Raw genomic sequence first — 26,712 nt, forward strand, 5'->3', positions numbered from 1 at the left:
TATATGCCTCTCTGTGATTTCTGTGCCCTCCAGCTATATGCCCCCTGGGACCTCTGTCTCCCCAGCTATATGCCCCCTGTGATCTCTGTGCCTCCAGCTATGTGCATCCCTGTGATCTGTGTGAGCCCCTGTGATCCCTGTGCCCCCTGCAATATTTGTGCTCCCATGTGATCTGTACCCCCTTTGATCTTTGTCCCCTCCAGCTATGTGCCCTCCAGCTATGTGCCACTCAGTGATCTCTGTGCCCCCCAACTATGTGCCCTCTTTTGATCTTTGTGCCCCCCTGTGATTTCTGTGCTCTCCTGCTATATGCCCCTCTGTGATTTCTGTGCCCTCCAGCTATATGGCCCCCCGTGATCCCTTTGCGCCCCAGCTATGTGCATCCCTGTGATCTCTATGGCTCCCAGCTTTGTGCCCCCCCTGTGTTCTATGTGCCCCCTTTGATCCCTGTGCCCCCTGCTATGTACCCCCCATGATATTTGTACTCCCATGTGATCTGTGCTCCCTATGATCTCTGTCCCCTCCAGCTATGTGCCCCTCCGTGATCTCTGTGCCCCCAGCTATGTGCCCTCCTTTGATCTTTGTGCCCCCTGCGATTTCTGTGCCCCTGTGATCTTCGTACCACCCCTGGAAAGTAGCTGTGAAAAGCAACATGATCAGAATCACCTAACATTACAGCTGCACCAAAGAGAAGCAGCTCCAGCCATCACATTAAGAGTGAGTTACCATAATTAATTGTTTGACTAAATATACCAGACTAACTTTCAAGGTGATCTTTTTTATGTGGCCCCCGGATGATGGTTGAAATTCCCAAATGGCCCCCGGATGGAAAAAGGTTCCCCACTCCTGATCTAATATATGGAATAATAAAAAAACGCAAAAGACTTCAGAGAAGACGCTGAAGTGTCTTCTGCTTCATAATTGATGCTGGTCCACCGGCGTCTAAAAGGCACATTGTGCACGTACCCATAGACTGCTTTCACACCAGGTTTATTTTCTTATATGTAAAAAAAAATCTATGTGTCTGATTCAGTGGGCTGGACCCATTCATGGTCTGTGTGTCAGTTTTTATAATCCCTATTTCATCTGTTTTTCTACTATGAAGAAAACATTCAGGTTCTCGCATGCATGAATGAGGTGTCAAAATTTGACCTTTATCCAATGCACCAGGTGGACGAGCTAATTGAGAGACTGGGGGAGGCTCAGTACTTCACCTCGCTCGATCTTGCTGGTGCCACTGACAGAATCGGCAAAAGAAAAGACCACATTTATAACAACATAGGGTCTCTATCACTATGTCGTCTTGCCTTTTGGATTACATGGGGCTCCGGCCACATTCCAGAGGCTGATGGACATAGTGTTAGAGCCTCACCAGAAGTACCCATCAGCATACTTAGATGATATTGTCATCTTCAGTACCGATTGGCATACCCACCTGTCCCAGGTGCAAGCAGTGTTGAATTCATTCAAAATCGTGGGGTTAACAGGGAACCCAAGAAAATGTGTGATAAGACTCATGGAAGTCCAGTACTTAGGATACGTAATTGGCCGCAGGGTTATCAAACCCCAAATCAACAAGATTGAGGCCATCCAAAACTGGCCCAGACCTTTAAGTACAAAACAGGTAGGGCGTTCCTCGGCATCGTTGGGTACTACCGCCGGTTTATAACTAGTTTTGCTGGGAGATCGGCACCCCTAACCGATCTGTTAAAGGGTAAAAAGTCTGTTATTGTACGGTGGAACCCTCAAGCGGAGGAAGCGTTCCAGTCCATGAAGTTGGCATTGTGTTGACAGCCAGTCTTCATCAGCCCAAACTTCAGGAAAAGTAGGCCTAGGAGCGGTGCTGTCACAAGAGTTGGACAAGGATGAAAACCCAATCACCTACTTAAGCAGATAACTTACCCCGGCAGAGAAAAATTATAGCGTAGTGGAGAATGAGTGCTTGGTGATTAAGTGGGTCTTGGAGTCCCCCTATGCTACTATTTGCTTGGGCAACAGTGCAGCACAATGCAGAATTAGGCATACAGGACCTAAAATTACGTCACGGCTTGCTGTGATTGGTCGCGTCGCGGTCACATGGGCGGCACGCAACCAATCACAAGCCGTGACGTAATTTTAAAATGTGCGCGTTTCCTGCCTCCCGTGACGTCACGGCTTGTGATTGGTCGCGTCGCCCATGTGACCGCGACGCGACCAATCACAAGCCGGAACGTAATTTTAAAATCATCAATGCCTAGAATTAGGCATTGAGGACCTGAAAATTACGTCACGGCTTGCTGTGATTGGTCGCGTCGCGGCCACATGGGCGGCACGCGACCAATCAGAAGCCGTGACGTCACGGAAGGAAGTAAACGCGCGCATTTTATGCAAAGAACGCTGCCGGTTCCCTCGGTGAGGTCCAGGCTGCGTCGGAGAGGTGAGTATAGCAATATTTTTTATTTTAATTCTTTATTTTACACATTAATATGGATCCCAGGGCCTGAAGGAGAGTTTCCTCTCCTTCAGACCCTGGGAACCATCAGGGATACCGTCCGATACTTGAGTCCCATTGACTTGTATTGGTATCGGGTATCGGTATCGGATTAGATCCGATACTTTGCCGGTATCGGACGATACTTTCCGATACCGATACTTTCAAGTATCGGACGGTATCGCTCAACACTAGTGATTGCTTCTCATTTAGGCCATGCACTGAGCAGGTCCCTGTAGCTGAATCTGATTTTTTGCCCCATGTACATATAGGGGTACACTGGATACTTTATTAGAATTTATTTATTTTTATATTGAGCCTCAGTCTTTGCTATTACAATATTCTAATGAGAGATTTATGTTGTGTTGCCCCCACAGATCTGATTGTACCACCTTCAGATCATGGTTCGGACAGTACCACCTGGTAAGACCCACGTTTCCTCCATTACTAAGCACATGATGGGGATTAATGATTAATGATTAATGGTGGCTCATTACCTGTTACATTTATTCCACAGCTCCGATGCCATCATTCTTATTGATGATGGTGATGATGATTCCAATAGGGCAGGAACTTCCACATATAATAGTAAGTTATCATTTCTAGATACCAGCCAGGGTTATTGTAGAAAGAACACTGAATTCTCTGTACTGTCACAGATCAGTTTCCAAATATAATAATTAAAGGCAAATTATAGAAGGGTTTGTGCATTTTTAAAATAAAGTTACATTAAAGGGATAATCCTATTGTAGACAAGCTTTATTAGTGTGGGTCCTATGTCTAGGACATTTCCATATTGGGAGAAAACCATTTGTTTTCAGAATTTGGTCAAGAGCATTATTCATACATTTGCTCTATATCTGCCATAAATGGGATTTGGGGATTGCTTCTCCTGGAGGCCATGCACAGGGCGGGTTACTGTAGGTGAATGTGATTTTTTGCCCCATGTACATATAGGGGTACACTGGATACTTAATTAGGATCTATTTATTTGATATTGAGCCTCAGTCGATGCTGTTACAATAGTCTAATAAGAGATTTATGTTGTGTTGCCCCCACAGATCTGATTTTACCAACTTCAGATGATCCGGACAGTTCCACCTGGTAAGACTTACATCTCCTCCATTACTAGATGCATGATGGGGATTAATGACTAATGGTGGCTCATATTCTGTTACATTTATTCCACAGCTCCGATGCCATCAGTAATACTGATGATGACGCATCAAATACTGGAGGAACTTCCACGTATACTAGTAAGTTATCATTTCTAGACACAATCCAGGTTGATGATTTAGAAATAACAATGAGTGTTCTGTTCTGTCACAGGTCAGTTTACAAATCAAACAATTACAAGGGCACTGATCAGGAGTTGGACAGCGAGCCACCTGGGAAATGTGCTGTAAATGCCACTGTCAGAGAATGACAACAGCATTTAACAGGATAACACAAGCAGGCAGAGCTCCAATCCACTCTCGGCTGTTAGAGGCAGATGATTGCTGAATGACACAACTATCATCTGCTGGGAAAGAGGCGGGCTCAACTCCTGAGCCCTCTCCATTCATTCTCTACTGTACATGGTTGATAAAGGGTTAAATTAAAGATACCTTACAGAGGTAATCCTATTTTACACATGCTTGATTGGTGCGGGTCCTATGGCCATTGTTGTCCTTATAGAATTTATTACAGATGTGCAATACATTTGCTTGTCTGTTTTCATAAATCCAATAGACATCAATAGAGAAAGCCCTGCACAAGGAATCCCACATCTCCATTAAAAACAATGGAGGCTACCATGAATCAGAAAATGATGTGAAAGGACCTCTAGTCTTATTTTACATGAAGGCCCCAGAGAACGGACCCTTACCATTTGAGGGTCCACCCTCCAACCATTGAGGACACGTTCACTTCTGCTCTTCTACAGTCTATATGTACAGATCCCTCTCTATTACGAACCTGCATACTAACATGTCTGATTTGAGCCTTATAAAATGTATTTTCACTCTTCCATATTTCTGTATAGATAGTATATCATCTGATAGCGAGGAGAGCTCCGCTACAGAGGAGAGGTAAGTTATACCAGATGCATCTACCTCTATATAAAGCCATGAACTAGGTAAGATGTTTCCTGTGGATTTATATATGATTCCTTATCTCTCCCAGGACACCACTATGTAACATCCCCGGCTGTTTCCTGGAAGACATTATTTCTCCAACTTCCATCTATGTCACCCACTTCCAAGAAACAAAGAAGGAGCTGGTGGAGCAACTGTACAATCTGTACAACAGGACAGTCTTCATTAATCTGGTATCACATCTTATCATGGGTTTCTGGGTGATACATGACTTCTCTATGATCTCCCCCTTTAGACAATAAATTCCAAGACAAAATGGCTCTAAGTTTGTGAAAGGCATCCTAACCCCTTTGTCATGTTTCTGCAATATAGTTATTGAATATCTCTGGTAAATCTCACTTAGTTTGGTAAATGTCATCACCGTCTTCTTTTCTGTGGGATGAGTGGAAACCTTAGATGATCCACCAGGCAGAGACATAAAGATTAGCAACTTTTGGCTTGAAGTTCACTCGATTTTTACATTTATATTTAAAAATCATTTAGTTGATATCTGGACATTTTAGAAAAAGCTTATTTTCATTTTTGTTCTAACATCTTGGACTTCCGGGTAGACCCCATGCCCCATAATATAGACCGATGCTGTAAATCAAAAATGAGAGTTGGGTACTTTGTAAGATTGGGGTGAAAGAGTTTACAGATGCAATGGAATTTGTTTCCTCTATTTTAGCTCCCTGAGAAAATGGAGATTTCGTGGAGCAAGAGGCTGACAACAACATCCGGCCAATGCAGGCACAAGCTGGGTAACAACCGCCGCTACTCAGTGATTGAGCTTTCTGAAAAAGTCTGTGATTCTGCCGGTAGGTTTCACATCACATCCATCCTCCAGCTTCATAAGACAACCTGTATACAGGGCAAAAAAAATGCTACTTGTGATGTAGTGCATCTTATAAACTCATTGTTCATACTACCATAAGAAAAACTAAGTACACCCTCTTTCAATTCTAATATTTTACATATCAGGAAAAAATAAAAAAGTAGCAGGTCCTTAGAAGGTCCTAAAAGTAGGGAAATACAATCTCAGAAAACAACATGAAAAAATATTACATCATTATTTAACAAAAAGTAGGCCAAAATGCAAGAGCAATGTGTGATAAATTAAGGACACCATTGATGCAACTTCAAGTTATTGCTACTAAAGATGATTCGAAAAGCTATTGATTCATGGGGTGTACTTATTTTTCACTCTCTGCTTCTGCATTTTGATGCAGTTTTCGGTGAATAAATAATGGCACGGTTGACTTGTCACGTGTTGTTCATCTCAGGATGTATTTTGTATTTTGTCCTGATATGTAAAACCAAACAATTCAATCAGGGTGTACTGAGATTTTCTCATAACTGTATAAACTCTTGTTTTAGTGCGAGTACGATCCACACTTGCTCACGAGTTGTGCCATGCCGCCTGTTGGATAATCTACGGTGAAGGCACAGACAACCATGGCCTGTTATGGCAGGCTGTCACAAGAAGGCTTAATGGTATCCTGTTGTGAATTTACCTTTTGGCTCCCTCTAGTGGTTACTAGTGATTTGACTCTGGGAATGTCTGCCATCCCTTGTATGCTCACCTGGGTCGTTAGGTCAGGGGTGTTGCTATATAAGCTCCCTGGACCTTCAGTTCAATGCCTGGCAACGTTGTAATCAGAGCTAATCTGTTGTGCTCTTGTCTACTGATCCTGGTTCCTGCTAGATTAAGCTAAGTCTGCTTTCTTGCTTTTTGCTATTTGTTTTTGTTTGCATTTTTGTCCAGCTTGTACATAATCTGTATCCTATCCTTGCTGGAAGCTCTAGGGAGGCTGGAGTTCTCCCCCCGGGCCGTTAGACGGTTCGGGGGTTCTTGAAATTCCAGTGTGGATTTTTGATAGGGTTTTTGTTGACCATATAAGTTATCTTACTACATTCTGCTATTAGTAAGTGGGCCTCTCTTTGCTAAACCTAGTTCATCTCTGTGTTTGTCATTTCCTCTTACCTCACCGTTATTATTTGTGGGGGGCTTGTATCCAACTTTTGGGGTCTATTCTCTGGAGGCAAGAGAGGTCTTTGTTTTCCTCTTCTAGGGGTAGTTAGTCCTCCGGCTGGCGCGAGACATCTAGCGACCAACGTAGGCATGTTCCCCGGCTACTTCTAGTGTTGGCGTTAGGAGTAGATATATGGTCAACCCAGTTACCACTGCCCTATGAGCTGGATTTTTGTACTTCGCAGACTTACTTGTTCCTCTGAGACCCTCGCCATTGGGGTCATAACAGTATCCATCCCGAGCTGCCAAAAGTGACAGAACATCACAGCTATACCATCCACTATAAGTACAGCTACAAATGCTCCCTGTGTGATAACGAGTAAGTGGATTTTATTATTCATCTCCTCATGAAACACAATCACTGCGGAGAGACGTCAGTGCGGTTCTGTTGGTATAATCTATATATATAATTGTCTAAGGGGTACTTCCGTATTTCTGTCCTCAACTTCCATAATGGAAATCCCGTGTCTCTGATTGGTCTCGCCAGCTGCCTGTCATCGCTGCCGTGACCAATCAGCGACGGGCACAGTCCGATAAGTCCCTCCCTACTCCCCTGCAGTTAGTGCCCAGCACCCGCATACTCCCCTCCAGTCACCGCTAACACAGGGTTAATGCCAGCGGTAACGGACCGCGTTATGCCACGGGTAACGCTCGCCGTTATCGCTACTATTAACCCTGTGTGTCCCCAACTTTTTACTATTGATGCTGCCTATGCAGCATCAATAGTAAAAAGATGTAATGTTAAAAATAATAAAAAAACAAACCTGCTATTCTCACCATCCGTAGTCCGCCGAGGCACGTGCGGCTCCCGCCATCTTCCGTTCCAAGAGATGCATTGCAAAATTACCCAGAAGACTTAGCGGTCTCGCGAGACCGCTAAGTCATGTGGGTAATTTTGCAATGCATCCTGGGAACGGAAGATGGCGGCAGCCGTGCGCCCATCGCCAGAGCTTCGCTGGATCCCGGCGGGTGAGTATATAACTATTTTTTATTTTAATTATTTTTTTAAACAGGGATATGGTGCCAACACTGCTAAATACTACGTGGGCTGTGTTATATACCGTATGGCTGCTATATACTACATGGCCAGTGTTAGATACTATGTGGCCTGTGTTTTGTACTGCTTGGGCTGTGCTATATATTACGTGGGCTGTGTTATATACTGCATGGCTGCTATATACTGTGTGGGCTGTGTTATATAGTATGTGGGATGCGTTATATACTATGTGGCCACTGTTAGATACTGCGTGGCCTGTATTAACGCATCGGGTATTCTACAATATGTATGGATGTATGTATATAGCAGACACATAGTATATAGCACAGGCCACGTAGTATTTGTCTGCTATATACTACATGGCTCCTATATACTACATGGCCTGTGCTATATACTATGTGGCTGCTATATACATACATACATACATATTCTAGAATATCCGATGCGTTAGAATCGGGCCACCATCTAGTGCTTTTATACTTCACTACTATCAGAGCGGACTGACGTCGGGGCTGTAGGGTTTAGGATGCTACATGTTATATTTTCTGGGCTGGGGACAGTTTTAATATATTGGTTTCAATTTCGACTTTATAATATAATCTTTGGTATTAATGAACATTCATTCCAGTCCAGTAACCAATATTTCTCTTATCTTTGCAGATTTGGGCATTTTCAAAAAATAGCTGACAAGAAATGTTATTGCCGCCGGTGCGGAAGCCGATTATATCAACTGTCCATCAGCTAAACATGTAACTATCCTTCAGAATATTGAGTCTCTAATTTTTTATAATTTATAGTTCAGACACTTTTATATATTTTCTCCTGAGTAGCGAGGCAATGAATATCTGTGCTCATCACCAGCACAAATAATTAGCAGCAAAGATTCAGAATCCGTCCTCATAGGTTACCAGATAAACCTGGTTACATTTCCCATAACTCGCTGGATATGGAATGATGGACAATTCCCAGCAATTACCTACAATGCTTTGGAAAACCTTCTATGATTTTAAACTTTGTTAAAGGTAATTATTTTTCTTTATATTTCCAGGTTCATGATTTGATTTGATTTGAGATTTATCTAAATATCGTCATCTCCTCTACCTGTGATGGAGGTAAGAACGAATCCTCCACTATCGTCAGCAATCTATAGTAAGTGATTTTTACAGTATTGAGAATCCTAAGTCTCTAATTTAGTCTATTATTGAATTTTATCATTTAAAGTTTAAATGTTTTTATATATTTTGCTTTTTTTTCGCCATGTAGGGAGACAATCAGTTCAGGTCTTCATCACAAGCAGCTAACAGCAAATGTTCAGAATCCTCCTATTCTGATTGACAAAAAACTTCCAACATGTATTTTCCAGGTAAATATTTCTGTGTTTTTCCTCTATTTATATATGTTCTTCATGTCAATACTAAATCATCGTAAGTAACAATCATTCTTGTTTTCAAGAAGTGCAAGTGGACATAATAATGTAAGCAAGGTGTAATAAGAGAAGAAATGCAATATAGTTTTATTACTGCATTTATTTTCAACAATTATTATTTTTTCTTGCTGTTCAGTTATTTAAATCTGGATGAGAAAGGAAGTAATTGATGAAAGTTATCAGCCTACTGCTGCGGAACAATCGCCAACACACAATCTGACGGGCGAGATAAGTCCCTCAAACATTACATGCCGTATAGATCTATTATTAGTCCACCATAGTCGTATGGTTCATGTTGCATTTTTCTAACATTACACTAACATTGGCATCTTCCTGTTTTCAATTTCCATATTTGTCTTGTTTGTAGACAATATATAATGCAATATTTCATGTCTATTTCAACCTCAGCTGATGACCAAAAATATAATGTTGAAGTTGCCTTTGCTTAGTTTGCTTCATTTGATAGCCTGTACATATTGTTAAGTTTTTTAAAACATGTATTTTAATTGTTTTCAGGTTAATGAGAAATGTGACTTATCGCTTCTATACAGGCATGACACATCTTGGAAGATAAAGGTGAATACCTGCACCGACCTGCGCTGAGAACATGACCAGATGCAGTTTCCAAGACCTGGAGAATCTCTACATGTGTTTTTTTTTTCAGAGCTGCCCAGCAATGGATATGGCGTTGGGCATTTGAACATTAATAGTCAAAACTTGTTATTCCAATTTTTCTGAGTTAGATATAAATATGATTAAAAATAAATAAATTCTCTCTAGTTTTGTTTTTTTGTTCAGTAAAACGATGGCTGTTGCTAAATATATTATAATCAATGTTGTCTACTTGTGTTATTCAGCCATCATCTGCCTCGAACAGCTGAGAGGAGCGGAGCTGTCCATGGCTGTTAAATTGTTAAATGCCACTGTCAGCATTTAATGTGCACCGACAGGGGGGCTCATCTTTCCATGTGCCCATTGGCGCCCCAAGGAAGTGATAACCAATATGGCCGTGAGTCTGATAACCCCGATGCTTGTCATGATGGTACTACTTTGAAAACCAGTCCGTGGTTCTATTTCCCACTGGATATCTGCCTTTACCTGCAAACAAACCCGGTATGCTGACTGTCTGACGGTGGGGTGATCGACTGTGGTTACATGATGACCGGCTAGTGAAGTCTTTCCTGGCTTTCTTGTGAATACACCTAGACAGCATCTTCAAGAGGTTGTGCCTCCAGGGTAAAGATGAAAGAACCTTTCAATGTTTGGTTCAGTTTGGATAGGCGAACGCACAGATGCTCGGATCAGATTGGCGAACGCCCCAATGTTCAGCAAACACTTTCGCCGAACAGTTCAATGAACATATCCAAACCAAAGTGAATTCAAGGGAGGCAAAACCAAAAAGCTGCCAAAACAGCTTAAATTAGGGGCAGACACCAGGAAATGTGGCATCAATTGAACATGAGTACAAACGGTATAATTGTACAGCATGAGTGCATGTGACAAGGCTTGGACTACCATTTTTAGCTTAAACATTCATCAGTAACAGGTGGAGGAGTGACAGGTGTAGGCCTGGTGCTCTGAGAGCCTTGCCAATTAAAGGCTACACACATGTAGGACCCCTAACTTGGAGTCAAACATTTCAGAAATTAGGGGCAGACACTAGGAAAAGTGGCATCAATTGTCCCACAGGAGAAATTTGATAATGGCACTGTAGGCATGGGTTATGCATGAGGTAATGTATCAGGGTCTGTGTAACAAGGTGGCATAGGGGGGTAGTTATGGCCGAGTCACTTAAAGACACAGTCCACAGACAGAGTTCACTGAACAGAAAGTCAGTGAGCACCCCCCGGCCCCTTGAACATAAAATGGTCAGGATGAATACAGCTCCTTCCCATAGGTTACCTTTTCTTCCCAGCCACTGTAGTCCGGCAATCAAAATCCAGGGTCACCACTGTGACCCAACAGGGATAACTTTATTTTATGCTTTGCAATAATAAAGAAGTAGAAACCGGTGGTAGAAAAGAAGATAAAACACTGGCTTCCTGCTCTTTCCCTGACACTATCCACAACTGTACCCACAACAGTCATGGTAACCGAGATCAGGCAATCAGTCCACTCACTGGAATCTGGAGACTTATAGTCCCTTCAGCTGGGGACCATGTTGTGGTCCTTTGTCCGGGGCAGATTCCCTCCCTCCTGGGAGTCTGGCAATGCTCCATTGTGTCCATTGGCCTGGGTCAGCAGATCCTCTCCTTGCTGGGAGTCTGGCAATGCCCCAGCTGCAGCCACACATCTGCTCAGGGCTGACGTGCCAGAGCTTTTGACCAGGAGAAAAAGCTTCCTGATGCCTTTTCTGCTGCTGGCCCAGCCCATCTAACCCCTTCATGACCCAGCCTATTTTGACCTTAATGACCTGGCCGTTTTTTGCAATTCTGCCAAGTGTCCCTTTATGAGGTAATAACTCAGGAATGCTTCAATGGATCCTAGCGGTTCCGAGATTGTTTTTTCGAGACATATTGGGCTTCATGATAGTGGTAAATTTAGGTCGATAATTTTTGCGTTTATTTGTGAAATAAATGGAAATTTGGCTAAAATTTTGAAAATTTCGCAATTTTCAAACTTTTAATTTTGATTCTGTTAAACTAGAGAGTTATGTGACACAAAAAAGTAAATAAATAACATTACCCACATGTCTACTTTACATCAGCACAATTTTGGAAACCAAATTTTTTTTGCTAGGAAGTTAAAAGGGTTAAAATTTGACCAGCGATTTCTCATTTTTACAACGAAATTTACAAAACCTTTTTTTTAGGGACCACCTCACATATGAAGTCGGTTTGAGGGGTCTACATGGCTGAAAATACCCAAAAGTGACACCATTCTAAAAACTGCACCCCTCAAGGTGCTCAAAACCACATTCAAGAAGTTTATTAACCCTTCAGGTGCTTTACAGCAGCAGAAGCAACATGGAAGGAAAAAATTAACATTTTACTTTTTAGTCACAAAAATGATCTTTTAGCAACAATTTTTTTATTTTCCCAAGGGTAAAAAGAGAAACTGGACCCCAAAAGTTATTGTACAATTTGTCTTGAGTATGCCAATACCCCATATGTGGGGGGAACCACTGTTTGGGCGCACGACAGGGCTCGGAAGGGAAGGAGCGCCATTTGACTTTTTCAATGAAAAATTGGCTCCAATCTTTAGCGGACACCATGTCGCGTTTGGAGAGCCCCTGTGTGCCTAAACATTGGAGCTCCCCCACAAGTGATCCCATTTTGGAAACTAGACCCTCCAAGGAGCTTATCTAGATGCATAGTGAGCACTTTGAACCCCCAGGTGCTTCACAAATTGATCCGTAAAAATTAAAAAGTACTTTTTTTTTGCAAAAAAATTCTTTTAACCTCAATTTTTTCATTTTCACATGGGCAACAGGATAAAATGGATCCTAAAATGTGTTGGGCAATTTCTTCTGAGTACACCGATACCTTACATGTGGTCACAAACCACTGTTTGTGCACACGGCAAGGCTGGGAAGGGAAGGAGCGCCATTTCACTTTTGAATTAAAAATTAACTCCAATCGTTAGCGGATACCATGTCGCGTTTGGAGAGCCCCTGTGTACCTAAAGATTGGAGCTCCCCCACAAGTGACCTCATTTTAGAAACTAGACCCCCAAGGAACTTATCTAGATGCATATTGAGCACTTTGAACCCCCAGGTGCTTCACAAATTGATCCGTAAAAATGAAAAAGCACTTTTTTTCACAAAAAAATTTTTTTAGCCTCAATTTGTTCATTTACACATGGGCAACAGGATAAAATGGATCCTAAAATTTATTGGGCAATTTCTTCTGAGTACACTGATACCTCACATGTGGGGGTGAACCACTGTTTGGGCACACGGCAGGGCTCAGAAGGGAAGGAGCGCCATTTGACTTTTTGAATGAAAAATTAGCTCCAATCGTTAGCGGACACCATGTCGCGTTTGGAGAGCCCATGTGCCTAAACATTGGAGCTCCCCCACATATGACCACATTTTGGAAACTAGACCTCCCATGGAACTAATCTAGATGTGCGGTGACCACTTTAAACCCACAAGTGCTTCACAAAAGTTTATAACGCAGAGCCGTGAAAATAAAAAATCATTTTTCTTCCCTCAAAAATTATGTTTTAGCAAGCAATTTTTTATTTTCGCATGGGTAACAGGAGAATTTGGACCCCAATAGTTGTTGCTCAGTTTGTCCTGAGTATGCTGGTACCCCATATGTGGGGGTAAACTACTGTTTGGGTGCACGTCGGGGCTCGGAAGGGAGGGTGCACCATTTGACTTTTTGAACGCAAGATTGGCGCCATGTTGCGTTTGGAGACCCCTGATGTGCCTAAACAGTGGAGACCCCTCAATTCTAACTCCAACACTAACCCCAACACACCCCTAACCCTAATCCCAACTCTAGACATAACCCTAATCACAACCCTAATCCCAACACACCCCAAGCCACAACCCTAACCCCAACACACCCCTAATCCCAACCCTAATCCTAACCCTAATCCCAACACTAACCCTAATCCCAACCCTAACCACAACCCTAACCCCAACACACCCCTAACCCTAACCATAACCCTAACTACAAACCTAATCTTAACCCTATTTCCAACCCTAGTCCTAATTCCAACCCTAATTCTAATTCCAACCCTAACCCTAAGGCTATGTGCCCATGTTGCAGATTTGTGTGAGATTTTTCCACACCATTTTTGAAAAATCCGCAGGTAAAAGGCACTGCGTTTTACCTGCGGATTTACCACGGATTTCCAGTGTTTTTGTGCAGATTTCACCTGCGGATTCCTAGGAACAGGTGTAAAACGCTGCAGAATCCGCACAAAGAATTGACATGCTGCGGAAAAGATAATGCATGGGGGGGTGGGATCGGAGCACGGGGGTGGAATCGGAGCACGGGGGTGGGATTGGAGCATGGGTGAAATATTACAAATCGCTCTGATTTTCTGACATGTGTTACTGGAGGGGCTACTCAACGCCCTTTCTTTGGCAGCCACACAATCGTACGCCTTGTACATGAGGGTAAGAAAGAGCATTTGCACCAGAGGAAGGCAAGCACTGCATCAAGTGGCCTCTCCTCCTCTTCCTCCACCTTAACATCACACACAGTACAATCCTCAAAGGTGGCACGCTTGTTTACCTCCTGGACCCGTCTACAAAGCAGTTCACACATTCTATTCCATAGGCATCAGAGGTCAGCTTCAAAGATTCACAGAATCCACAGGAGAAAAGTATCTGCACCAATGCTCAGATTTTTTTCCTGTTGGATCTGGGGCCAGACAAAGTATTGTCCGAGCAGAATCCAGACCCTCATCACCAGATGTTAACCCCCAAGGCTGTAGGTGATGCTGATGAGAATAAGGTACCTGAAGTGCACGTGGACTATACTGTGGTGTCAGGGCAGGAAGAGGAGGAGGTTGACACTCAGGATGAGGAGTGGGAGAACAGAGATGATGACGATGAGGTTGTAGATTCCACTTGGTGTGAACCTGGAGGTACGCAGCTGAGTATCTCAGCAAATGAGGTTGAGAAGGAAAATGAGAAGGTTAATTTGTGACTTGCCTGACAGACATGGAGTGATGCAACCCCAACAAGCTCTGATTCCTCAGCCACAACTGTAGCTGTGGCCATCACTGTTCACAAGTTTGCAGTAGAGCGACAAGGATTTCCTAGCCTGGGCCTTTTTTGAGACTGCAAAGGATGACCCAACTCATGTTATCTTCCAACTTTGCAAAAACTCAGTAGTGGCAAAAATTGCAACAATTTGACTACCACATGCATGAACCAGCACATGCACAATCAACATGCCTAAATCTCGGAATCACACTGTGCTAAAATACAAACTAGTGTCCCATCATCTGCATCTGCTGCTTCTTCCTTCTCCATCATGGGGCAATTGTTCTCACACAGGTCTCCAGTTGCAGAACCTCCACTTGTTTACCCCTTACAATTGAAGTGAGTGAGAGCTCATGAGCTGTTATGGAAGTGGAGATGCTTGCTGTTTTTCTTTCACCAAGCACATCACATCTTTCTCAATCCACCATAACAACAGATAACCTGAAAAGTATATTTGGTTGATAGCAGTAGACCAACACCTTCAACTTGTCTGCTCTCAGGTCTGAGGGTGTGAAAAAAACCTAGGTCACCATATGAAAGACCAGCAGTGGTGGTGGTGTCCCACTGCTGGATCCAAGTTCCAGTAAGAGCCAGAAGGTTAAGGGAATTTAAGAGGAAAATGTCATGGATGTAGGAGAGTTTATTACACTCTGAGTGTGAATTCCAGACGGCACAGTTAAAAGAGACAGAAGGCATGCAGGGAATATCAATGAGATCCACTGGGTCCTGAGAGTAGTAGGGGAGGGGTTTGACTTGCTAGTTGGGCTAGGGTTGAGAGAGATATCTTCTGTGACAAGAAGGAGGATAGAGAGGAGCAGATTGTTAAGTGATTTGTGAAAGCGTCTCTTGTGTTGTATGGTGGGAGTGAATGGCTCTGTGCTGTTTAGGATTGTGAAAAAAGAGTGTGAGTGCTGTACATAGAGGAGGAGAAGAGAGAGAGGCTGATATGGATGGAGTGCCAAGTGTTTGTGCAAGTATGATGGATGTGAATGAATGCAGCAGCCAAAATATAAATTATACAAATGCATATGGCGAATATAGGTTGCAATGCAAATGTTCTGGAAGTAGGTTTCTTTGAATGTCTAAGGCTGCTTTCACACATCAGTTTGTTGCCGTTGGGCTCAATCCGGTGAATTTTTAAAAGAATGGATCCTTCGCAACGCAAAGGATCCATTTTTTTGCCGGATCCGACTAGCTGATCCGGCTAATTGGATCCTAAGGGTATGCTTCTGGGGGGAGAGAGGGAGAGAGAGAGAGAGGGGGAGAGAGAGAAAGAGAGACCAGAATGGAAAATGCTATTGAACATACTCTAAAAAAAACTGGAGCATGCTCAGTTTAAAAAAACGGAATCCATCACCGGATTCCATCATTTCACAGATCCGGCACCATAGCCTTCCATTCTAGGAAACGCCGGATGGCGCCAGATCCGTCGATGTCCGTTTTTTCGCCGGACACAAAAAAGCGTTCCTCTGTCCGGTGTGTCCGGCCGCAGGACCGACAATTTTTGCCGGTGAAAAATGGACAAAACGTGAGACCATCTGGCACTAATACAAGTCTATGGGAAAAAACAGATCCGTTTTTTTCAAAATTCGCCAGATTGCGCCTGACGGCATAAAACAGATGTGTGAAAGCAGCCTTACCTGTCTCCTGCCCTGTCTAACTGCCATGTATAACTGCCAGACTCTTTAAATAAATGTGTATTAAGAGACTCAGCACTCAACCTAAGTGATCAGATAATCTTGGTTGGGGATCACTAAATCATTAAACATTCCGTGACATGAAAAAGTAGAGCAAAGGTTGTCAGACCTGTGCACATATCCCCAACTAAGATTATCGGTCCACCTGATCTAATAACCTTACTCTGTTCTGTAACTGATGAAGGTCTGATGTAAGACCGAAACGTTTTGTTAATGCTAGTGTGGACAGCATTAAATTATCTGATCACTTAAGTTAAGTGCCGAGTCTCTTAATATATGTTGATGGTGTGGGAACATAGTCTGGCACCTACAAAAGCTGTGCACACGCCTATCTATTCAACTCTTTAAAAAAAATGCACTTGGAATAAAATATGCATAAATTCCCGCTGCATAAATGCTTCCCTAAAGCTCTCTATGAATATATAGGAGGTTTGTGCTTAGAGCTATCACTAATTTGACTTGTTAACAATCAATCAACTGAATTAAGACAACAGGAGATATTAAATGCACTTTCAAATATAATTTGTGTCTCACTGTATTTGGTTTTAAAAAACAAACCATGGTGCACTCACCTTCTCTAGGTCCAATGTCAAGTCTCTGCTGCTGCTCCCGTATGTGGCATTGGCTGAGGTGCTGATGTCTCCTTGACAGGGAAGCAGCCAATCAGAGCTGAGCTTACTGATTGACTGCTGCGCTGTCGACATGATGCCAATGCCAGACACTGAGAACAGTGGTGGAGATTTGTCGGTGGACCCGGAGGAAGATGAGCGCAGTGAAGTTTGCTTTTTTAAACCAAATTGCAGAGAGGGGCACATTATATTTAAAAGGGAACGACCATTTTAAGCACGTAGAGAGTTGAGAAGTAGAATTTAGTGTCCAACCCAAAATGTGGTCACCTTGTCAGAAGCGGGTGGGCTTACAAAATTTTAAAGAGAACTGTAAGTAAGTACCTCTAATTTTTATCTGTGAAATGTGTGTTGAATTCTTGTATTCACTAATTGCGGAGAAATGTTGCATAGTGTTTATAAGTAGTGTTGAGCATTCCGATACCGCAAGTATCGGGTATCGGCCGATACTTGCCGTATTGGAATTCCGATACCGAGATCCGATACTTTTGTTGTATCGGGAATCGGTATCGGGACCATATTAATGTGTAAAATAAAGAATTAAAATAAAAAATATTGATATACTCACCTCTCCGACGCAGCCTGGACATCACCGCTGGTAACCGGCAGCCTGCTTTGTTTAAAATGAGCGCGTTCAGTACCTTCCATGACGTCACGGCTTCTGATTGGTCGCGTGCCGCTCATGTGACCGCCACGCGACCAATCAGAAGCCGTGACGTCATCCCTCAGGTCCTAAATTCCTAATTCTAGGAATTTAGGACCTGAGAATTACGTCACGGCTTGTGATTGGTCGCGTGGCGGTCACATGGGCGGCCGCGACCAATCACAAGCCATGATGTCATCTAAGGCCCTGAACGCGCTCATTCTTAAGAAGGAAGGCTGCCGGAAAGAAGCAGGGCGCGTCCGAGGGTGAGTATATACCTAATAGGAATATACTCACCCTCGGCTTCTTTCCGGCAGCCTTCCTTCCTAAGAATGAGCGCGTTCAGGGCCTTAGATGACGTCACGGCTTGTGATTGGTCGTGGCCGCCCATTTTAAACAAAGCAGGCTGCCGGTTACCAGCGGTGATGTCCAGGCTGCATCGGAAAGGTGAGTATATCAATATTTTTTATTTTAATTCTTTATTTTACACATTAATATGGATCCCAGGGCCTGAAGGGGAGTTTCCTCTCCTTCAGACCCTGGGAACCATCAGGGATACCTTCCGATACTTGAGTCCCATTGACTTGTATTGGTATCGGGTATCGGTATCGGATTAGATCCGATACTTTGCCGGTATCGGCCGATACTTTCCGATACCGATACTTTCAAGTATCGGACGGTATCGCTCAACACTATTTATAAGGTATATACTATACATTTATGTCTATTCAAGAAGGTAACATTCCTATCTTACAGATATATAGTATAGTGCTGTAATGCTCCAAACAGATATGGTAGACTATTTCATAACTGCTGTGCATTTATTGCAAAGATAAAAATAGAGTAGAGGCATTAGTAGTGCAGGAAATGTAGAGAACAGCTTGATAGTCCAAAATAATATCAGTAGAACTAAATCTCCACACGTTTAGAGCCAGAAATAGTGTCTGAGCATGGCATCTTCCCAAGAAGACCTTCTGTTATTTTCATTCAGTCACCATTTCCTGATAACACCCACATAAAGTTTTTTATGAAGTTTTTAAGAAAATGGATGTTGTTAATACAAATTTACCGTACTATGCAACATTCAAAAACCACCCTTATATTTAATTTCCATACGAAAAAGTTAATCTTTCAATACTCATTTATCAGAAAACTAGATGGTGGCCCAATTCTAACGCATCGGGTATTCTAGAATATGTATGTAGTTTATTTATGAAGTTTTCAGAATAATGCAATTTATACACAGGATTCGACCGGCCAGGCGCGACCAATTAGCGAAGCGTGGTTCAAATTCCGCGCCAATTCGCAGCCGGACTGCGCCTGTCGTTGATTGGTCATTGTGACTAGTCATTGGTCATTGTGACTTGTCATGGCATGGACACTATACCTGGCAACAAGACATTATAAGCTTATTTTATCCCTTCCCGGCATTCACCGTACATGGGTGCAGGTGTACTGTTTGTAGTGGGATTTAGGAGCTGAATCTGCTCCATGCATGGCAGGTGCCGGCTGTGTCATACATATTTGCACCGTGATCTAGTGCCGACACCACTGGAATGGCTCCGGCACTAGAGGTGAGTGTAGTTGGTTTATTTTAACTGGAGCAAACACTCAGTTTGAGAAGGGTTTATCCAAGTAGTGGACAATCCCCTTAAATCTTCTACTGGAAAGCTGGATTTGGCTAGATCCTGGAAAGAGAGAAGTATATACATTAGTTGGTGGAGAGACCCTCAGCTTGAGTAACCAGTATGATGTAATATGGTCAGAGTAAAAGGAGGTGGGACACGGGAAAAACAAATAACTTGTCATATAATAAATAATATGGTACATGATAAATGCAAAAGTAGATGATAGTTGGCATATACAGAAAATGATGATAGTATATAGTATGATATGAACATTAAGAATATTGATGGTACACCGTGTTACGATACGATACTCATTCAGTCACTAAGGCCTTGTTCACACAATTCATTTCTGTTTTATTTTATTTTTGCCATGACTTTTCGAAGACAAGGTAAGATTGTTTATGTATCCAATTAATAAATCCAGAAGATTTCAGATCTTTTAAGAGTCTCAAACCTATTTGTTTTTGAATCTAGAATCCAGTTGATTGGGGTTATGAATATACAACCTACGTTTGTTTCATGAAAAAAGATGTAAGACCTGATCCATTAAGACCAGGATTGTTAACGCAGGTCTTGAGGGGGCATGCTGGATTGAGATGCTCCTGAAACAGTGATATGCACGCTTCTTAATGAATCAGAATTGTCTGACGAGCGACATGCACCTCAGGTACTGGAGTAAGATTTTTGGCGTAAGAAATTCATGATGAGGTATGGCGTTGCACCCTCTTACCACCCCCAGCTTCGCCTATTTTGTCGGAGCTAAGAAAAACTGACTTGAAAACACCAAAATTTGCAAAATTTAGGTACATAGTTCCAGGAAAGGGTATTTTGCTAGACATTGTTAGTAATATTGGAGCAAGGTATTGATTATGCAGATTTTGAATAGTACAGTACATTCCAATTACTGTTTCCGACATGTAAATTCTGTAAAATATATGACAGTGTGACTTGCAGGTCATGTGAGACTTCATAATTCACAGTTTATAGTATTATATTTAAAACTAGCTATTGAACCCGTTCTACGCCCGGGTGGCGAGCATTTATATTGGAATATGGTCTCCATCCTGGTATGTGCTGCTCCTATCCTGTCATATGCTGCTCCATCCTGCGCCCCCATCCTGTCATGTGCTGCTCCACCGTGTCATGTGCTGCTCCATCCTGCGCCCCCATCCTGTCATGTGCTGCTCCACCGTGTCATGTGCTGCTCCATCCTGCATCCCCATCCTGTCATGTGCTGCTCCACCGTGTCATGTGCTGCTCCATCCTGCGCCCCCATCCTGTCATGTGCTGCTCCACCGTGTCATGTGCTGCTCCATCCTCATCCCCATCCTGTCATGTGCTCCCATCCTGCGCCCCCATCCTATCACGTGCTGCTCCATCCTGCGCCCCCATCAGTGCGGGCGGCTGTGCTGAGTGCGGGCGGCTGTGCTGAGTGCGGGCGGCTGTATGTGGCTGTGCTGAGTGCGGGCGGCTGTATGTGACGTGGCTGTGCTGGGTGCGGGCGGCTGTGCTGGGTGCGGCAGCTGTGGACGGCTGTGCTGGGTGCGGTGGCTGTGCTGGGTGCAGCGGCTGTGCTGGGTGCAGCGGCTGTGCGTGGCTGTAGGCGGCTGTGCGTGGCTGTGGGAGGCTGTGCTGGGTGCGGCGGCTGTGCGTGGCTGTGGGCGGCTGTGCTGGGTGCGGCGGCTGTGCTGGGTGCGGTGGCTGTGCTGGGTGCGGTGGCTGTCCGTGGCTGTAGGCGGCTGTGCGTGGCTGTGCTGGGTGCGGAGGCTGTGCATGGCTGTGGCGGCTGTGCTGGGTGCGGCGGCTGTGCTGGGTGCGGCGGATGTGCTGGGTGCGGCGGCTGTGCTGGGTGCGGCGGCTGTGGGTGGCTGTGCTGGGTGCAGCGGTTGTGCGTGGCTGTGGGCGGCTGTGCTGGGTGCGGCGGCTGTGGGCGGCTGTGCGTGGCTGTGCTGGGTGCGGCGGCTGTGCGTGGCTGTGGGCGGCTGTGCTGGGTGCGGCGGCTGTGCTGGGTGCGGCGGCTGTCCGTGGCTGTGGGCGGCTGTGCGTGGCTGTGGGAGGCTGTGCGTGGCTGTAGGCGGCTGTGCGTGGCTGTGGCGGCTGTGCATGGCTGTGCTGGGTGCGGCGGATGTGCTGGGTGCGGCGGCTGTGGGTGGCTGTGCTGGGTGCTGCGGCTGTGCGTGGCTGTGGGCTGTGCGTGGCTGTGGGCGGCTGTGCTGGGTGCGGCGGCTGTGCTGGGTGCGGCGGCTGTGCGTGGCTATGGGTGGCTGTACGTGGCTGTGGGCGGCTGTGCTGGGTGCGGCGGCTGTGCGTGGCTGTGGTCGGCTGTGCTGGGTGCGGCTGTGCGTGGCTGTGGGCGGCTGTGCGTGGCTGTGGGCGGCTGTGCTGGGTGCGGCGGCTGTGGTCGGCTGTGCTGGGTGCGGCGGCTGTGCGTGGCTGTGGGCGGCTGTGCTGGGTGCGGCGGCTGTGGTCGGCTGTGCTGGGTGCGGCGGCTGTGCGTGGCTATGGGTGGCTGTGCGTGGCTGTGGGCGGCTGTGCTGGGTGCGGCGGCTGTCCGTGGCTGTGGGCGGCTGTGCGAGGCTGTGCGTGGCTGTAGGCGGCTGTGCGTGGCTGTAGGCGGCTGTGCATGGCTGTGCTGGGTGCGGCGGATGTGCTGGGTGTGGCGGCTGTGCTGGGTGCGGCGGCTGTGGTGGCTGTGCTGGGTGCGGCGGCTGTGCGTGGCTGTGGGCTGTGCGTGGCTGTGGGCGGCTGTGCTGGGTGCGGCGGCTGTGCGTGGTTGTGGGCGGCTGTGCTGGGTGCGGCGGCTGTGCGTGGCTGTGGTCGGCTGTGCTGGGTGCGGCGGCTGTGCGTGGCTGTGGGCGGCTTTGCTGGGTGCGGCGGCTGTCCGTGGCTGTGGGCGGCTGTGCGTGGCTGTGGGAGGCTGTGCGTGGCTGTAGGCGGCTGTGGCGGCTGTGCATGGCTGTGCTGGGTGCGGCGGATGTGCTGGGTGCGGCGGCTGTGCTGGGTGCGGCGGCTGTGGGTGGCTGTGCTGGGTGCGGCGGCTGTGCGTGGCTGTGGGCTGTGCGTGGCTGTGGGCGGCTGTGCTGGGTGCGGCGGCTGTGCTGGGTGCGGCGGCTGTGTGTGGCTATGGGTGGCTGTACGTGGCTGTGGGCGGCTGTACGTGGCTGTGGGCGGCGGCTGTGCGTGGCTGTGGTCGGCTGTGCTGGGTGCGGCTGTGCGTGGCTGTGGGCGGCTGTGCGTGGCTGTGGGCGGCTGTGCTGGGTGCGGCGGCTGTGGTCGGCTGTGCTGGGTGCGGCGGCTGTGCGTGGCTGTGCTGGGTGCGGCGGCTGTGCGTGGCTGTGGTCGGCTGTGCTGGGTGCGGCGGCTGCGCGTGGCTATGGGTGGCTGTGCGTGGCTGTGGGCAGCTGTGCTGGGTGCGGCGGCTGTGCGTGGCTGTGGGCGGCTGTGTGTGGCTGTGCTGGGCGCGGCGGCTGTGCTGGGTGCGGCCATTTTCTTGGTCCTGCTCCCGGAGTCGGCGCCTGCACAGTCCGCGCTTTCCGGCGCCATTTTCTTGAAGACACTGCAATGTGTCTTCAAGAAAATGGCGCCGGAAAGCGCGGACTGCGCAGGCGCCGATTCCGGGAGCAGGGGGACAGTCACGGCCCGGAAGCGCGTCGGTGGAACGGGTCAGGTAAGTATACTCACCCTCCGCCTCCTGGCTCGTCCCTGCTTGTCCGGTGGAGATCGCGGTGTGCGTTCAGCGCTTACGCATACCGCGATCTCCTGGGAGCGTCGCTCTGTGCGGTCCAGACTGCGCCGGCGCTTGCGCTTGCGCAGTCTATAGAGGCTTCGGAAAGAGTGACGCTCCCAGCGTTATATTATAGATGTAATGATAAGTGAATGTGTTCGGATAAGGTGTTATCCGAGCATGCTCGAGTGCTAACCGAGTGTCTTAGGCATGCTCAAAAAATATGTTCGAGTATCCGCGACTGCTTGTTTCTAGATAGCTGCAACACCTGCAACTGCAGGTACGCAAACATGTTTTTCAAGCACGCTGAAGATATTCGGTTTGCACTCAAGCATACTCGGATAAGATCTAATCGAAGCATGGCCGCTCATCACTAATAAAATGTGCTTGTAGATGTTTAATGAAATTACAGCAAAGGCACCGAGATTTTTTACATTTCAAAGTGCCCTTTTTTGAGTGGGTCAAGATGTGCTCTTTTCATTTGTGTTTGCTGATTTTTTAGCTGACTGGGTGCCAGAAGGCTTCCTACTGTTGGTGTCAGCCAGAGTGTGATCAGGGTTTTTTTCAGAATAATTTCTAGGATTGGATCTTTCTTTAGTGTTGGCTTCACACAGGCCTGGGTGCACAGAGACTCCTGCTCTGCAGCTTGCAAAACCAAAAACTGACACACTTAAGACCAAACTGAGAGATTGAATGGGAATTGTAGACATAGAGCCACTCCCAAAACCCAGAGTGTAGAGAGGGATTCGCCCCACTACCAAACCTGCAAATCCTACGTCGGGTTTTCCTAAAATCTGACCGGGTCAACTACTTGGACACAATCCACACTTACTTTTATTTTGCCTTGTAATTCAGAGGCGTTTTTCTGTAAACACAAGGTCCTCCAGCAGACTCTGTCCACATCCTGGGGGACACATACCGGCCCTCGTATATGATCCTTCTCACTGCCTCACATTACCAATGATCATTAAGCATCTTTTTGAGTCTATTCTGCTACACATTGTAAGTTGTGACTATAATGCTTTAGTAGCAATTTTTTTATTAGAGAATTTTACGCAAGTGTATTGGATAGACGGTTTTAAGGTGATATCCTATAATCCCATATGGTTCAAACTAGTATTTTCAGGCAAAGTGAGAACCTTGAACTTTTTGTCACGTTCCTCAGACCCTTCCTAATCTATTTTGCAGTAAGGCATCACTCATTATCTCACTGATGGAGGGCACTGCCATGAAACTCAGTGCTTGGTCAACATATCTGCTTTACAGAGTGGCCATGCAGTTCCCTGTCTACTGCTAAAATCACCTAAAGTGGGCAATTGAGCATCACAACTGGAACAAGGAGCAATGAAAGAGTGTGCCCTGGTCTGATCTACAGTATATGTGCCACAAATATGGTGAAGGCACCAAAATGCACTATGCAAGCAAGGCAAGTTGATGGAAGCCATATGCTGCTATGGGCAATGTTCTGCTGGGAAACCTTGGGTGCAGGCATCAGGTAACTGCTATATATCAAAGTAGCATCCATATGCATACCAGGACCCAGGATTTTTCATTAGAACATTGGATTGTGTATCACACCATTTCCACTAATCTTTATTTGCAATTTGTGCTACAGTAGCCCATCTGTGAGATCAGATCAGATAGGCTAGTCTTGTGTCCCCAATACATCAATGAGCCTCATGCACCCATGATCATGTCACCAGTTTGATGGTTATTGCTTACGGCAGTACTTATTGGTACAAAAACACAACACACAAGTCCTAGGGATGGTCTGCCCCCGAACTTTACATCACAATTTTAAGGTGCTCAACACATTTGATGTCCATTTTCCTGTTTCCAACTAATCAAATTTAAAATCTGTCTGGTTGGTGCCATTGTCCTAGTCAACGGTTTACAGAGGTTTTCCAATCTTTAACCCCTTCATGACCCAGCCTATTTTGGCCTTAATGACCTTGCCGTTTTTTGCAATTCTGACCAGTGTCCCTTTATGAGGTAATAACTCAGGAACGCTTCAACGGATCCTAGCGATTCTGAGATTGTTTTTTCGTGACATATTGGGCTTCATGTTAGTGGTAAATTTAGGTCGATAATTTCTGAGTTTATTTGTGAAAAAAACGGAAATTTGGCAAAAATTTTGAAAATTTTGCAATTTTCACATTTTGAATTTTTATTCTGTTAAACCAGAGAGTTATGTGACACAAAATAGTTAATAAATAACATTTCCCACATGTCTACTTTACATCAGCTCAATTATGGAAACAATTATTTTTTTTGCTAGGAAGTTATGAGGGTTAAAATTTGACCAGTGATTTCTCATTTTTACAACAAAATTTACAAAACCATTTTTTTTAGGGACCACCTCACATTTGAAGTCAGTTTGAGGGTTCTATATGGCTGAAAATACCCAAAAGTGACACCATTCTAAAAACTGCACCCCTCAAGGTGCTCAAAACCACATTCAAGAAGTTTATTAACCCTTCGGGTGTTTCACAGCAGCAGAAGCAACATGGAAGGAAAAAATGAACATTTAACTTTTTAGTCACAAAAATGATCTTTTAGCGAAATTTTTTTTATTTTCCCAAGGGTAAAAGGAGAAACTGGACCACGAACGTTGTTGTCCAATTTGTCCTGAGTACGCTGATACCTCATATGTGGGGGTAAACCACTGTTTGGGCGCACGGCAGGGCTCGGAAGGGAAGGAGCGCCATTTGACTTTTTCAATGAAAAATTGGCTCCAATCTTTAGCGGACACCATGTCGCGTTTGGAGAGCCCCCGTGTGCCTAAACATTGGAGCTCCCCCACAAGTGACCCAATTTTGGAAACTAGACCCCCCAAGGAACTTATCTAGAAGCATAGTGAGCACTTTAAACCCCCAGGTGCTTCACAAATTGATCCGTAAAAATGAAACAGTACTTTTTTTTCACAAAAAAATTACTTTAGCCTCAATTTTTTCATTTTCACATAGGCAACAGGATAAAATGGATCCTAAAATTTGTTGGACAATTTCTCCTGAGTACACCGATACCTCACATGTGGGGGTACACCACTGTTTGGGCACATGGTAAGGCTCGGAAGGGAAGGAGCGCCATTTGACTTTTTGAATGAAAAATTATCTCCATCGCTAGCAGACACCATGTCACGTTTGGAGAGCCCCTGTGTGCCTAAACATTGGAGCGCTCCCACAAGTGACCCCATTTTGGAAACTAGACCCCCCAAGGAACTTATCTAGAAGCATAGTGAGCACTTTAAACTCTCAGGTGCTTCACAAATTGATCCGTAAAAATGAAAAAGTACTTTTTTTTCACACAAAATTTCTTTTAGCCTTAATTTTTTCATTTTCACATGGGCAACAGGATAAAATGGATCCTAAAATTTGTTGGGCAATTTCTCCTGAGTACGTTGATACCTCATATGTGGGGGTAAACCACTGTTTGGGTGCACGGCAAGGCTCGGAAGGGGAGGCGTGCCATTTGACTTTTTGAATGGAAAATTAGCTCCAATCGTTAGCGGACACCATGTCGCGTTTGGAGAGCCCCTGTGTGCCTAAACATTGGAGCTCCCCTACAAGTTACCCCATTTTGGAAACTAGACCCCCAAAGGAACTTATCTAGATGTGTGGTGAGCACTTATAACCCCCAGGTGCTTCACAGAAGTTTATAACGCAGAGCCGTGAAAATAAAAAATAA

The 26,712-nt window shown here is 45.3% G+C and overlaps 1 long non-coding RNA gene across 1 annotated transcript; it reads left to right on the forward strand.

The window, feature by feature from the left end:
- Nucleotides 1-8,657: 8,657 nt before the first annotated feature.
- Nucleotides 8,658-9,838, forward strand: LOC143809119 (uncharacterized). The gene is made up of 3 exons (XR_013222081.1): nucleotides 8,658-8,725; nucleotides 8,877-8,976; nucleotides 9,556-9,838. It is a non-coding gene; the product is annotated as an uncharacterized LOC143809119 (long non-coding RNA).
- The last annotated feature ends 16,874 nt before the right edge of the window (nucleotides 9,839-26,712 follow it).

This window comes from Ranitomeya variabilis, chromosome 2 (genome assembly GCF_051348905.1).
Source record: "Ranitomeya variabilis isolate aRanVar5 chromosome 2, aRanVar5.hap1, whole genome shotgun sequence".
NCBI lineage: Eukaryota > Metazoa > Chordata > Amphibia > Anura > Dendrobatidae > Ranitomeya > Ranitomeya variabilis.